The 13,631-nt window shown below is 37.6% G+C and overlaps 1 protein-coding gene and 1 long non-coding RNA gene across 3 annotated transcripts in view; one reads left to right on the top strand and one right to left on the bottom strand.

Annotated features, from left to right (window-relative positions):
• Positions 1–13,631, top strand: part of LOC134801012 (cGMP-specific 3',5'-cyclic phosphodiesterase-like) — a 195,549-nt gene that overhangs the window by 85,248 nt on the left and 96,670 nt on the right. The gene's annotated exons all lie outside the window — the stretch shown is intronic.
• Positions 10,731–12,372, bottom strand: LOC134801240 (uncharacterized). The gene is made up of 3 exons (XR_010145651.1): positions 12,284–12,372; positions 11,221–11,437; positions 10,731–10,845 (listed from the first exon to the last, which is right to left on the bottom strand). It is a non-coding gene; the product is annotated as an uncharacterized LOC134801240 (long non-coding RNA).

Genomic DNA, 13,631 nt, shown 5'->3' on the forward strand with positions numbered 1-13,631 from the left:
TCATTATTTTCCCTATAAGCTTCTTATTATTATGGAATTTTGGGTGATTTGCGGAATTATCTAACATAGGTACGAAACGCCCGAATACTTACACGTTATTTATGAAATACCCCACTCTACTTTTTGTAAAAATAGATATTAACTTTTTTTATTTTTGCCTACCTTAATACCAACAGTAAATTTTCATATACCTAAGTACCATAACTATACAGTTAAACCTAACCTAAGTAGTTCAATGCTGCGTTATCAGTAAGCCAGCACTTAACACTTGTAGAGATAAGATACAGCCAAGTGAATTAAATTAAACCTACCACAATCGCAAAACATTGTCAGATGTACTCTTTTCCAATATAATCTGATCCCTACATTTATTTTAAGAGCGGATGAAGCAAAGTTTTATAATTAACTAGCGACCCGCCCCTGCTTCGCACGGGTTACACAACACCTTATCAAATTTTACACTTAAACCTTTCTCGAGAATCACTTTATTGATAGGTGAAATCCGTTCAGTAGTTTTCGAGTTTATCGCGAACATACATACACATAGACAGACGCGGCGGGGGAGTTTGTTTTATAAGTTGTAGTGATGACGGTTTTTACACGTTTTGGCAAGAGCAAATGCTATGAAAAAATCACAGAGAAACTAGATTTTCAAGATCAGGGGCAGACTCTAACCAAATCCTTCCTGTTAAAGTAGGTTTACTAGAAAAAAGAATAGGAAAACATATATAATTATCGTTTATTTTCAGTTACCCTTCATAGAGTATGATTTTATTGTAAACATCTAGGCTTACCGGTATACATCTAGGTCTACCCAACACTGCGGGCTCAGCACGGCTCCATTTTTATCGACTATCACTATGCGCGTCCCTTTCGCACTTACATACTTGTTAGAACGTGACAGGCATGGTGATAAGGGATAAAAACGCGACCGTGCTAAGCCGCCTGGGAGGGTAATGTCAAACGTGATGATGCAACACCTAACATTACCCAGCTTCAAAAAACGCCGAATACAGATTAATGTTGTTTAAATTTTCGGACTTTACCCAAGAGGCTCGGGTAATGAGAATGAAAGTCTTTATTTCAGACAACTAGTGGCCCATACATAAATACCTTAAAACCAGCATATACATATTATAAAAATATATTTTAAAACTAAACACTACAAATCACATTATGGTTGCGATGCATTACGCAACCCCGCAGTGTCAAGGAAAATACTAGTTAGTTAGTTAGGGGGAATACTAGTTATACCAGGCTAAACTTGAGTTTAATAAAACTTCTAACATTACAATAGAATCAGAGCTCAAACATAAAGTGGTTCTGAAGTACGAAGTCGTTGTTAAGGTTTTAGAATAGGTACGTACGTGGCTAGAAAGCACTTCAGTACTAATAGAGCGTATCGAGTGCTCGGAAAACAAGTGTAGGTACTAAAATATTATGTGTATATCGGGTGGAACAGAACGAGGGACTTTTATGCAAACGGGGAATTGTTTAGGCTACGTACTTCATTTTTCGATTATTAATCACGTTAATATTTCTAACCGTTTTTGAGATACAGTTCGTTAAACATTAGTGTAAAAACCTGTGTTTCAACCCTAACAAGAATATCCTATCAATGACATGACATGTGTCAATTTAAAATATTTTATTTTAATGATTTTGTTTTACTTTTTAATCCAGCTTTACGATTATAATAACTCGATTGTAGATCACTTAGATAACACTATCCTTTCAGCTCAGTCCCTAAAAATGTTCCACCATGTACAACACCGTTTTCTGTGTGTTTACCTATTTACTAGATATTCTGCGATTAAATAGGTACTAAGTAAAGTTTATGTGTGTAATAGACACTAATATATTAAATTTATTTTAAACGGGTTACTCACGTATCACGATAATGTCGAATAAAACGCTCGACATGTTTCGGTCCGTGTTTGAGGAGCTTCGCCTAGAGTACCGACGGCACTGTTTCTACTAATCCAGCTACGTGTAGGGTCAGAGGGCTTACCGCGAACCACGTTCGACGTGTTCCCTCTCTGTTGCACTTGTAAATTCGTACGTAAGTGTGACAGGAAGGCAACACGTCGAACGTGGTTCGCGGTAGGCTCTCAGGGCTCGGACGAAACGGTATTTAAAAAAACGAAATAGCGCAATATTTAGAATTATTTTATGCTCTTTCCTACGTAGGACTGAATCATGTTTTTAGGTAAAATTGTTATATTGTTAGATTGTCCAATTAAAAATGATATAATAAACCAAATAATGAAAAAGAACGTAAGAACACCGGTATTTTTGTATGAAGCAATAGTTATTTGTAAAACAATCAATCAAAGTTTGATATTTCTTCGAGTGCTTATTTTGAGTCCCGTGCAAGCGAAAGATTCTATAATTTAGAATCTTGAGCGTAGATTCAAAAGCGCACGAGATGTAAATAACTTTGATCTCGTGTAGTACACAAAATTTTTCACCCTAAGCAGTGAGAACATACCTAGAGGGACAGAGATAATAGAACCCAAGTATATCGAACTTGTATTAGACCCCGCATGTTGAAATGACATTTGACTATAAAGGTCACTTAAAATGTCATTTTGTCTCACTCAGTGAGCAAAATCGCATTTTGCTCACTGTTTTTAAGAAGCAAAGTACCCTTGTTCGAGCTGCTGAGGTGAAAATACCGTTTTCTGACCCGGTGTAGATACTGACGTGTACCTCCACTGACGATAATTTCAATATTATGCAAATTTTCATAGTTTTTATGTATGGAACACCATATTTATTCGTCTCACGGGAGTTTTATACATACAATACAACTAGCTAGCAAATGAGGTCGAATGTGAAAAAGGCGATTATATTCGATAAAATCGATATTTTATTCCAATTAATTTATAAAACCCCAACATTCAAGCATGTTCAGAATTGAGAATACATTAACCAATCAACCGTTAAATTGAATTTCGTTTTTCACTTCGGCGGTTCGGAAATGATTTCTTTATATTCACACTGTCAGAAACACACTTTACCAGCTAGGGTGGAAAATTCGTTCTTAATTCTACATAAGTAGATCTATCATGGTCATACTAGTTGTTGCCTGCGAGTTCATACGCGTGGATTTGTATAGGAAAGAATACACCATGTAGAATATTATATTATTGATTATAACAGACTTAGTATCCTCCAAAACTACAGTTTTTAGGGTTCCATACCCAAAAGGTAAAAACGGGACCCTATTACTAATACTCCACTGTCCGTCTGTCTGTCACCAGGCTGTATCTCATGGCGCGTGATAGCCAGGCAGTTGAAATTTTCACAGATGATGTATTTCTGTTGCCGCTATAACAAAAAAATACTGAAAACAGAATATAATAAATATTTCAGTGGGGTTCCCATACAACAAATGTGATTTTTTGGCTTTTTTGGCGTAATGGTATGGAACCCTTCGTGCGCGAGTTCAACTCGCACTTGGCCGATTTTTTCATCCTATTTTCTGAAACAAAATGTATAGATCCGAGCCAAATAATCTAAGAGAACGACGAATCTTGTCCTACTCTATTTAAAAGGCGCATCGAATTAACATAAAAGGTTTTTTCACCCGGTTTGGGGCGTTACGGCCTACTGTAAAAAGTTGTTTTCTGTCTTTCATGGATTTTACATGCAAATTGGGTACAGTACAGTCGGCAGTAGCTAATTCGATTAGAGTATAATATACGTCTAGCCCGTATTGCCTATTCACTTAGAGCATTTAGTAACTGGAGATGCCTTGGCTGTCATTTTCTGTACAAAAGAAAAGAAAACAGTCTACGGATTTTTGCGGGGGAGGGGCACGTGTAGAATTAGCCATCTATTTCTACATGATTTGTACGTAACGTACAAATAGCCATGTCAGATAAACGTCAGTCCATACAAAAGTTTGCACAATTGTGCAAGGTTTTCGGCACAGGGGTAAGCTCTTAAAGGCGACTCCGGTTATTAAAATGCTCTAAGCTATACTGTGTATAGTGCGACATAAAATAGTAGAAATTAAATAAAATGGAACAAACAAATACCATACTGAATTGTTGCCATGTTTAAGCATTTTACGTCAAAAATGTGACAGTTACGTAGGAAGTGGCGCCCTCAATAATTTTCTAAAATTTCTTGTCGGACTATAGGTATAAGTAGTCAAGGAATTTAATTACAGTACCATTTTGTACCTTATCAGCTTGTCACAGTGACAGTAGTATGTGGTCCCTAGCGACTTTGATATTCATTGTCATTCAAACGGAATGGTACGGAAATTAAACTTTTTTGACTGTACCTACTTATACAATGAGATAAAAATAGGAGGACACAACAGTAGAAAACAGGCAACGTCAAGTTTAAAATACTTAAATGTGTCGATATAATTACTTTTTTGACGTTTCCTGCAATACTGCTGCGGGCTCAGCACGGTTCCATTTTTATCGACTATCACTATGCGCGTCCCTTTCGCACTTACATACTTGTTAGAACGTGACAGGCATGGTGACAAGGGATAAAAACGCGACCGTGCTAAGCCGCCAGAAGTAATGTTAATGTAGACTGAATCCAAACGCTTTAAAATCTCGCGTTTTGTACACATATTACACAAACGGGTTTACTTATAAGGGTTTATTTATATCTCCGTTGACATTTGCTGGGTCGTCAGTCTTTCCGTGACCACAGCTGCGGGCTTAGCAAGGTTATATCATATTGCGCGTGGAATCTACTGTCGTCTTTTAACGATAGTCGTATTTTTATCGTTTTGCTGAACATGGTTACGGGTTACGATAAGAATACCACGTCGATATCGTATAAAGTTATCCACTATCATTCGTAAGTGACCACGATTGTCTATGCCTAGAGTTTATGAAAAATCCATTTAATGCCTGGCTTTATTAAAATGTCGGACGTGTGTCGGACGATGTTTGAAAACGAATAGTTAGTTTTATTACTACACTTCCAAATTGAAAAATGTTTAAATGAGTGACAGCTTTATACAAATTGACTTACATTATAACATGCACGGATAATCGTGTTTTCTCAACTGACAATTCACTTGACATTGACAAGCATCGCGTACGCGCATGATTCAGTGAATTTAGTGAAAATACAAACCAAGTCGAAGAAAAATACTGATTTGCTGTGTAAACTAAAGGAAATGCCACCCAAAATGTAAGTTTCTCTAATTTATTTATAGAAAAAGTTATAGTTCGTTTGATCATTAACTGGTTTTGTCATGAATATGTTTAATTTCAGTCGATGCTTCAGCGCACAAGAAAATGCTAGCCAAATATATAACTCAGCATCCCCTGTTCGCCTACACCTACAGGGAGATTCATGAGCCTCTCGGAACCCAGAGATACAAAATGCAATGCTGCACAGTGCACACAAGTTCTAAGATCTAGAAGAAAGGATTGAAGATGTAAGTACACCTTTCTTAAACTAAAATCATGAAAAGTTTCTGGTGCCTTTTAATATTATTGACACTTAATATCTATTTCTTCTCATTCTATCTATTATGTTCTACTAAGTGACAAAAGTTTGTTAAAAACCTGTTCTATCACTACTATAATTGCAGGAAGTTGATTTGGCAACAAGGATGTGTAAAAGTTACACTACAACAGTACCTATGCATAAGTACATTTATTCACACTGCATAAAAAGTGCATACTTAAGGGTTCTAACAAATATTAAAATCTTTGAAACCCGTAGACCTCACTTTAAAAACTTATATATTTTTTTACTCTGTTTGTATATTCTAGAAGCTGGTTTTGTAGCAAGAATAAAAGTTTATTGAAAAAGAAAAAGACACACTTTATGCCATAAATCTAAGACATAAAGATAAAATATTATTAATAAGTATTTAGTTTTTATGCCCGTTCCGGATGTCCCGCTCACTTAAACTTTAAGTCCTTCCTCTTCATAACCGTTTTATGTATGATTGTTTTGCCGTTCAGGCAACCTATCTATGGAATGCACTCCCTCTATCTGTAAGACAAGCCCCAAGAAAATTTGTTTTTTGAGTAGTCATGCTCGGTAGTTATCTGCTAAATGTCTCGTCTAGTGTCTATCATCCCATATACATATTAGTACATTTATTTTTATAACATATATGTATGTTTATGTTAGTATGTATATCTAAGATATACCTACTGCATTTGCTTTTTGATTGGTTTTTGCACCAACCTTTAGTGTTTATATGTGACGTCCCACGGGTAAAGGTACCTTATGGCGGTTGGCGCTTACGCTATTAACTATTAACGCCGCTCCAATATTATTGCGGCGCTATGCGACGTAAGCGCCAGCCGCCATAAGGTACCTTTTGCCGTGGAACGTCACATATTTGTTTCTATGGTTGACTAGTAGGTGATAGATAATGCCTTTTGGCATTAAGTTCGCCATTTTTACGTAATTCTATATTTTTGTGCAATAAAGTTTATAAATTAAATAAATAAAGTAGCCATACCCACAAGTAACTTACAAATTCCCTGCAAGAGTTAGGCCGGCGCCCCACTGCTGCCCACGCTATGTACACGACCCACGTTCCTATACAAAATTTCGTGGGCTTGCCCACGGTTTGTATTAAAACGTGGGCCGTGGATGTAGCGTGCGCAGCAGTGGGGCGCCGGCCTTATTCAATACAAATAAATTGTATTAGTACCTATTCTACTAAGATTATAAAAAATATAATACCTACTCGTACAATATTCTTACTTATAACATGTAGGTAATATAGGAATACTAGGAACAGTTATGTTAGCACTAAAGCTGGCCATATACATTTGACAGCTAAGTTTGACCCACTTCCCGATTTCCGATTGAGCTGAAATTTTGCATACATAACAATATGTAAATCGGATGACAATTGCAATATTATGATGACATGGAGCTGATCTGATGATGGAGACATGAGGTGGCCATGGGAACACTGTGATAAAACAACGCAAACTAATTGTGCTTGGTGTTGTTAGAATGGACTCATGGAGTATTAGTTGCCTGTTGAAAGAAAAGTACAGTCAGCGATAAAAGCTTGTACCAAAAATTATATTTTTGCCAAAAACTTATTTATATTGTTAGGGCTTGGGAGTAGAAGCTGGTTTCTTTACTGCTGGCAGCTGGAATATTTTTTTTGTGTTTGGTAAAGTGGTCTATTGTACCTATACCTGACTATGGGAATAATTTTAGCAGCCTATGTATGTGTGTGGGTATGTTTGTGTCGTATATTACCCTAGCATAGAATATCTGAGATACATTTTGATAAATAAGGTGTTGGTTGGTTTGTTTTTATGACGCAAGTGGTACAGAACTACACTTGATACATAATACAACTTTAATAACGGATAAATAATTACTAGAACAAAATTCAATTTATTTTCTATCGATAATTTGGACAACTGTAACAAAAAAATCCCCCTGGCTTAAAAACGAGAGCTTTCTAAAAGTGACATTAATTTCACATAATTTGCCAATGAACCGCTGTAAGTACTAGCCTGCGCCTGACCTCATCTAATATAATTTGTTTCTGTTTCAGTCATAACATATTGGAGGCTTGAAAGTGCACATACTCATAGATTGGACGTTAAGCTCAACGAGACCAAGCGATGCATCTCAGGCACTATCCGATCTACAACCGCCACTGGCTGCCGGCATTGAGTCACATTGCCCCTCCTCACATCCGACGACTCAAGGCGTTGAAGAGGGAGGCTGAGAATATCACGAATAACCCCACAATGCCTGTCCACGAGGAATTCTGCCGCCCGACTGCCCGCCGACCCTGTGCTACAGCTGGGAGCCTGAGCAGCTTTAATATTTCGGATAGGTGGATAGCGGAATGGTCAGCTTCGGCAGCTCGGAGTTGCTGTATATCTGACCCAACTAAAAAACCAAAAGGGTTTGACCTTCCTCGGAAAATCTGGTGCCGCCTGAGAACCGGACATGGCCGCTGCAATTCAGCCACACAAATGGAGGTAGACGGCTTTCCCACTTTGCGAATGCAGAATACAGACCACTTAGCATATCTTCCAACGCTGCCTACTCCACTCCTCCTCCACTCCTGGGCCTGTTGAGGACCTGAAGACCGTGACACCTGACTTGGTTGCTTGGCTTGGCAACCTCAAGGCTACACTCTGAATGCCCTCATCAGTTTATGATATGAAATGAAATCACTTTATTGGAGCATTCCACGAGCTGTCCCGTACAAACGCATTTTATTTCCTGTGTTGCGACTTTTTTTTTCGCCATTTAAAGCAAGCGATTAATTTTCCGTGCATGTTTGACCATTTGTCATAGAAAAGGAAACTCTTATACCTGCAAATCTCCAGAAAATCTGCATTTCTACGGGACAAACGGTAGACAATTGCATGGAATGCTCCATTGCCAAAACATGATAAGTTGATGGTAGAAAAAATATTAGGAATACAAACCATATACCTACATATAAATTCTATGATAAGTATGTACTAAGTTATTCTAGGTTAAGTACTAACTTATTGTCTACTCTATACATAGGTAATTACACTTAGCAAGACATGTTGGCCGTGGGTACCAAGCTCAGCATGTGCTAGACTGGCGTCCAGCGCTGGTTTTCAGTTTGGCCCCTTTTTGTTGGAGGTCTGAGAGGAATGTTGATCTTTTCTGCGCCGTTAAGCATTCTATTTATATTGGAAACGAAACTTATAGATGAGCAGTTATGAAATAGCAATACTACAATAATATGGATATCAAATAAAAGCTAGTGAGAAGACCATTCCAAAAATATATATATGTGTCATACCTATCCACAAATAAAACAACAAACAACCTTTTCAGTTCATTAGTATTATCATTAAGCGTTTTACAACGTAAGTTAGGCCGTCGAATCAGACAGAATGGTAAGGGCCCCCGCTCAGTGGCGAAACTGAGGCAGCAGGGAAACTTTTGTCAGTCGTATTTACCACCACTGTGAAGTGTGAAATGCGGATGGTAATCTGGCCCACAGCGCAAAAGAGAAAGACGATCTTTTAGGAACTCTTTTTGCATCGAACTCGACCTTGAAAGACGACGGTAGCGCCCTACCGCCCACCATCCCGTAGTGTGAATACTCTATGCCAGAAACTTCTATCAAGCAGAGGGATATTCGGCGGGAGTTGCTATGCTTTCGTTTTATAAGGCGAGCGGGCCAAGTGCTTCAGAGTTGTGTCCAGTGTTAGCGCGTCTTACGTTAGGGGTCTCCTGTCGAAGTTACCATCTTATGGACTGTCCAATAGACTACCTATTATGCAAGTGGATCGCTAGCCCTTTGTCCGGCAGGCGCATATGAGCCGTAGTTGACGGAACCTGCTTCAATAGCTGCTGCTGCATATCTGTGACATGTTGTCTATCGACGACATTCATCGATATGTGGACTACTGAGGCTTCCTATACACTATACAGGATGGCTAAAAAATAACTACATTCCCGTTGCCAGGGAGGTTTTGGGATTATACTGAGTAACTTTTGCTACGGGACCAACCTCGAAATCGCGAAAAAAATAGTTTACCCTCCCATAGAAATTGGACCAGCCAAAATGTATGAAACAGCCAAATTTTTTTTCGCGACTTAGGGGTTGGTCCCATTTCGTTTCGGAGAGGGGGGGGGGGGGGGGGGGAGGCGCAAATTTGGTGCCTGTCCCGGGCGCCATATGACGTTCCTGGTACAAAAGCTGTTCATACTTCATAGTAATCCAGCGATAAAGCTGCTGGCATGATGGGCACTTTCACACCGGGTACGGCAGCCAATGATTTGTTTGTACACCTACATTTAATGTGTAAATAAACTTTGTTTAATTTTTTGGCAATAGTTGTTTTATTTACCCATTTATAATATTCTCTCTAGCACAGAGCCGAAATTGTTAACTTATCTATAGAGTTTAGTAAACAAAAAAGACTTGACAACACCACAAGTGACGAGAATTGTCATTCTTGTATCTACCTAAATGGAATTTAACATAGTTTTTAATATTCAACATTAGTTATTGGCGTATTGAGTCTGACCGCAGTTATAGTCACTAAAGTAGACTTATTAGCATAATAGAGCATTTAGGAATATTCTTATTTGACCTTTTCACCGCCAGACTCACTAGACGCGTCTTTTCATACAAACGTAGTCCACATTTTTCTCTCTGGATAATAACATTAAATATTTTGATACAATTTGTTGTATATCATATCAACATCAACTACAGCCATGCCCCTACGGTTGTTCTTTTTTTTTAATTTTTAATTATTATAAGAGTTAGAAGCATTTAAAAATTTGTATGTAATCTGTCTTCCGCTCCTAATTTTTACAATAATCAAAAATTCGAACGTAGGGGCATAGCTATATGGTTAATATACATTAAATTATGTAAAAATATTTTCCATAATGTCAATATCCAGAGAGGAAAATGAGGACTACGTTTGTATGGAGAAGCGGAAGCGGCCATCTCCCTTTCCTCTTAAGTAAGAACGTGCCTAAAATGTTTTTATTACCTATGCTTTCATTGTACTATACTGCATATGAGTCGGATTTTACATTTAGAAGCTATAATATCACAAATTTTGTACGCATAAGGCTAAAATGAAAAATAAGAATAAGTGACACCTACATTGAAGCATGCCCGGGAATGGTGTTCTGTGTGAAGATTATCCGTCTTGAATGTTTACTAGTCTCTACTTGTATAGAAATATAGGTAAATTAGGTAGGTATTTGTGTGATAGTAAAACATAGTAATAGGCGAAATATGTATTTATTAAGCTTATTAAGAGCCGGTTTTGTGCATGCTTGCATGCTTAGGAAGTTTTTTAGGAGCGTCTTCTCTAATTTTTCCCTTGATCCACGAGAAGTTTTCTGGAAGAAAAAGAAGGAAATAAGTAAAAGTAGGTTCATGTGGCAGCGATGGAGTAAGTATTTTCACATGAGTGCAGTCTAGTGCACTCAAGATATATACTAAACAATCGCCAGGAATAATATCCATTAAACAAGGCAGCACATTAGAACTAGGTGCCTTAGTTAAACCTAATAAGTATTGCATTCCCAGATTATATATCCCAGAGATAACTACTTATCATACATAACTATCAAACAATGGGTAGGTACATATCTCAATGCATAATACAGCCGCACTCATACTTATTCAAAAAAGGAAAAGTTACTAAGACAGTCCTTGTGGAAAGTCACAGTTTTTTATGCCTAATACTTAATTCAGTGCTCAAAAGAACTTACCTTCTGTTTACAGCATCTACAAACTGCTCGAGGTTCAGGCTTACAGTAGTGTGGCCAATCCAGTCAGTAGTGCTCCAATGGACAAGCCATGATCTTGACTAGTCCCACGTTGGTAGTTAATTGCCATCAGCTAGCAGGTGTAACTGTTACACACCAGCAGCTGCTGCTGCTGCTGCTGGTGTAGGTGTGCTGCTGGTGTGGTGTATACTGTTAGAACCTAAAACAAATAAGTACCTAATTACAGTACCGGCCAATAATATATCACCTCCATGCTTTTACGGTATAACTTTTTTATATATTTGTGAGTGACTTCCACAGCTTTAGGTAGTTTAGTAGTATTCCTTGTCCAGCGATGAGAAAAATTGGTCTATGTAATGATTTTTTCATAGAGGTTTTTTGTTTTAATGTATGGTCAACTTCATTATTTTTAAAGAGCTTTTTTAGTAATATGCTGAGTCTCTTATTGTAGTTCACAGTATTTCAGTATTCATAATATCTTATACCTTTAAACGAGCAATTCTTGTATATTTATTTATTTATATGTATATATATTTCGGGGATATCGGAAACGGCTCCAACGATTTCGATGAAATTTGCTATATGGGGGTTTTCGGGGGCGAAAAATCAATCTAGCTAGGTCTCATCTCTGGAAAAACATGCATATTTATATAAAATGACTAGTAAAATATGAAATCTACAAACTAACCTACTACAAGTTCATACAAAAACACACAAAGGTGATATGTTATTGACCGGTACTGTAAATCTAATTTTGTCAAGTAGATTTTCCCCCTGGAGGTTAGGATATGAATGTTGAAGTAAATAGTAGCTTAAGTAACCTCTGTTAGTAGGTTAGTAGCATAAGTAAGAGATTGTACAACAGATATCTTAACATACTAACTTTTACATATAATAATGAGGCCGGTACCTAGTATTGAAGAGTTTAGTAGCATTGTCATTAAGACGTCTGTTTTACATAGAATCAATGATTTCAAATATAATAGGGTCTATGCATAGAATACATATTAACTTTATAAGAAACACTGCAATTTTATAGCTTTACCTTTGAGATGTTTTGGTAGGTAACCCATCACCGTTTTGAAGCTCGGCGTTAAATTCGGCACATAAGTAAATGCACTGCACACTCCTTACGCACTCTATAAATATGCCGAAACTCTTCGTCCGTCATATCAAATGGGCTGCAAGTGTTTCTTAAAGCTGTTTACGATATTTTTCTTCAACAGCAGCCGCGAGTAGGAATAATAAAATTTGACTTCCCTGCGAAGAAAATATTGACAATATTATATACAGCGGAACATTGTAACTAATAACTCTCAATATAATCATAGAAAAACTGATATTTACCTGTAATTTATACCTTAAAATATGATTATTCACTACTTTTGCTTTCACGACAAGGCTTATCGTCATCTAAGAAGCACGTAGTTAAAATTAACTAAGTTGAACTGTCAAAATGGGACAATCTGTCAAATTATCCACATCTTATCCAACGACCATGTTATGCAAATTGTCTTCTATCATCTACCGCTGTCAAATGTGGATAACTCCATATATCGTCTGCAACCATAGTATGGATGATAAAACCGACGATAACGGCCGTTTTATCCACACCTATTGCGTGATAACTACCTTGTCGTACAACCTTGCTAAGCCCGCTGGTGCAAATCAGCTGAAACGTCGGAATTTAAGGTTAAAACAATGAAATTATATCGCGGTAGACTCGATTGTTTAATTAAATATGAATCCAAAAGGAACCTTAATGTAGCTGCAGTTGAGATCCAAACGTCTCCTTGTCTCGATATAATTACTTTATGTACGTTTCCTGCATTACTGAGTAATGTCGCGCTGCATTATCGCTGTTGGCGTAGGTACCTTACCTTACCTTACCTTAATGTAGCTGCAGTTGACATCCGAAAGTCACCATATTTTCTTTTAAGCAAATATCAAATGATATTTCATAAGTACATAAGACCAAAGATTCTCATTGGAATCTACGTGGATTACACCCACGATCTGTGAAGTCATATGGCTCCCTGCCCTACCTAAACCTAAAGATCATCATCATCATCATCATTCTACCCTTCAGTCGCCCACTGCTGAGCATAGGCCTCTCTTCGTGTACGCCACTTATCCCGGTTCTGGGCTAGTCTCATCCAAAAGTGCCCCGCGATTTTCCGAATGTCATCCACCCAACGAGCCAACGGACGCCAGGCGCTTCTTTCATCCGAAAGCGGCCACCAATCCGTCAACATTTTGGTCCACCTAAAAAAACCTAAAAATACTTACACAAAACGTGAAAACACTGAGAAAATATTAATAATATTCATATCGCATAGCGAACAAAACAAAAAGTAGTAGAAGTATATAACTAACCTTTAAAGCAACTGGCG

The sequence above is a fragment of the Cydia splendana genome, chromosome 21, assembly GCF_910591565.1.
Source record: "Cydia splendana chromosome 21, ilCydSple1.2, whole genome shotgun sequence".
NCBI lineage: Eukaryota > Metazoa > Arthropoda > Insecta > Lepidoptera > Tortricidae > Cydia > Cydia splendana.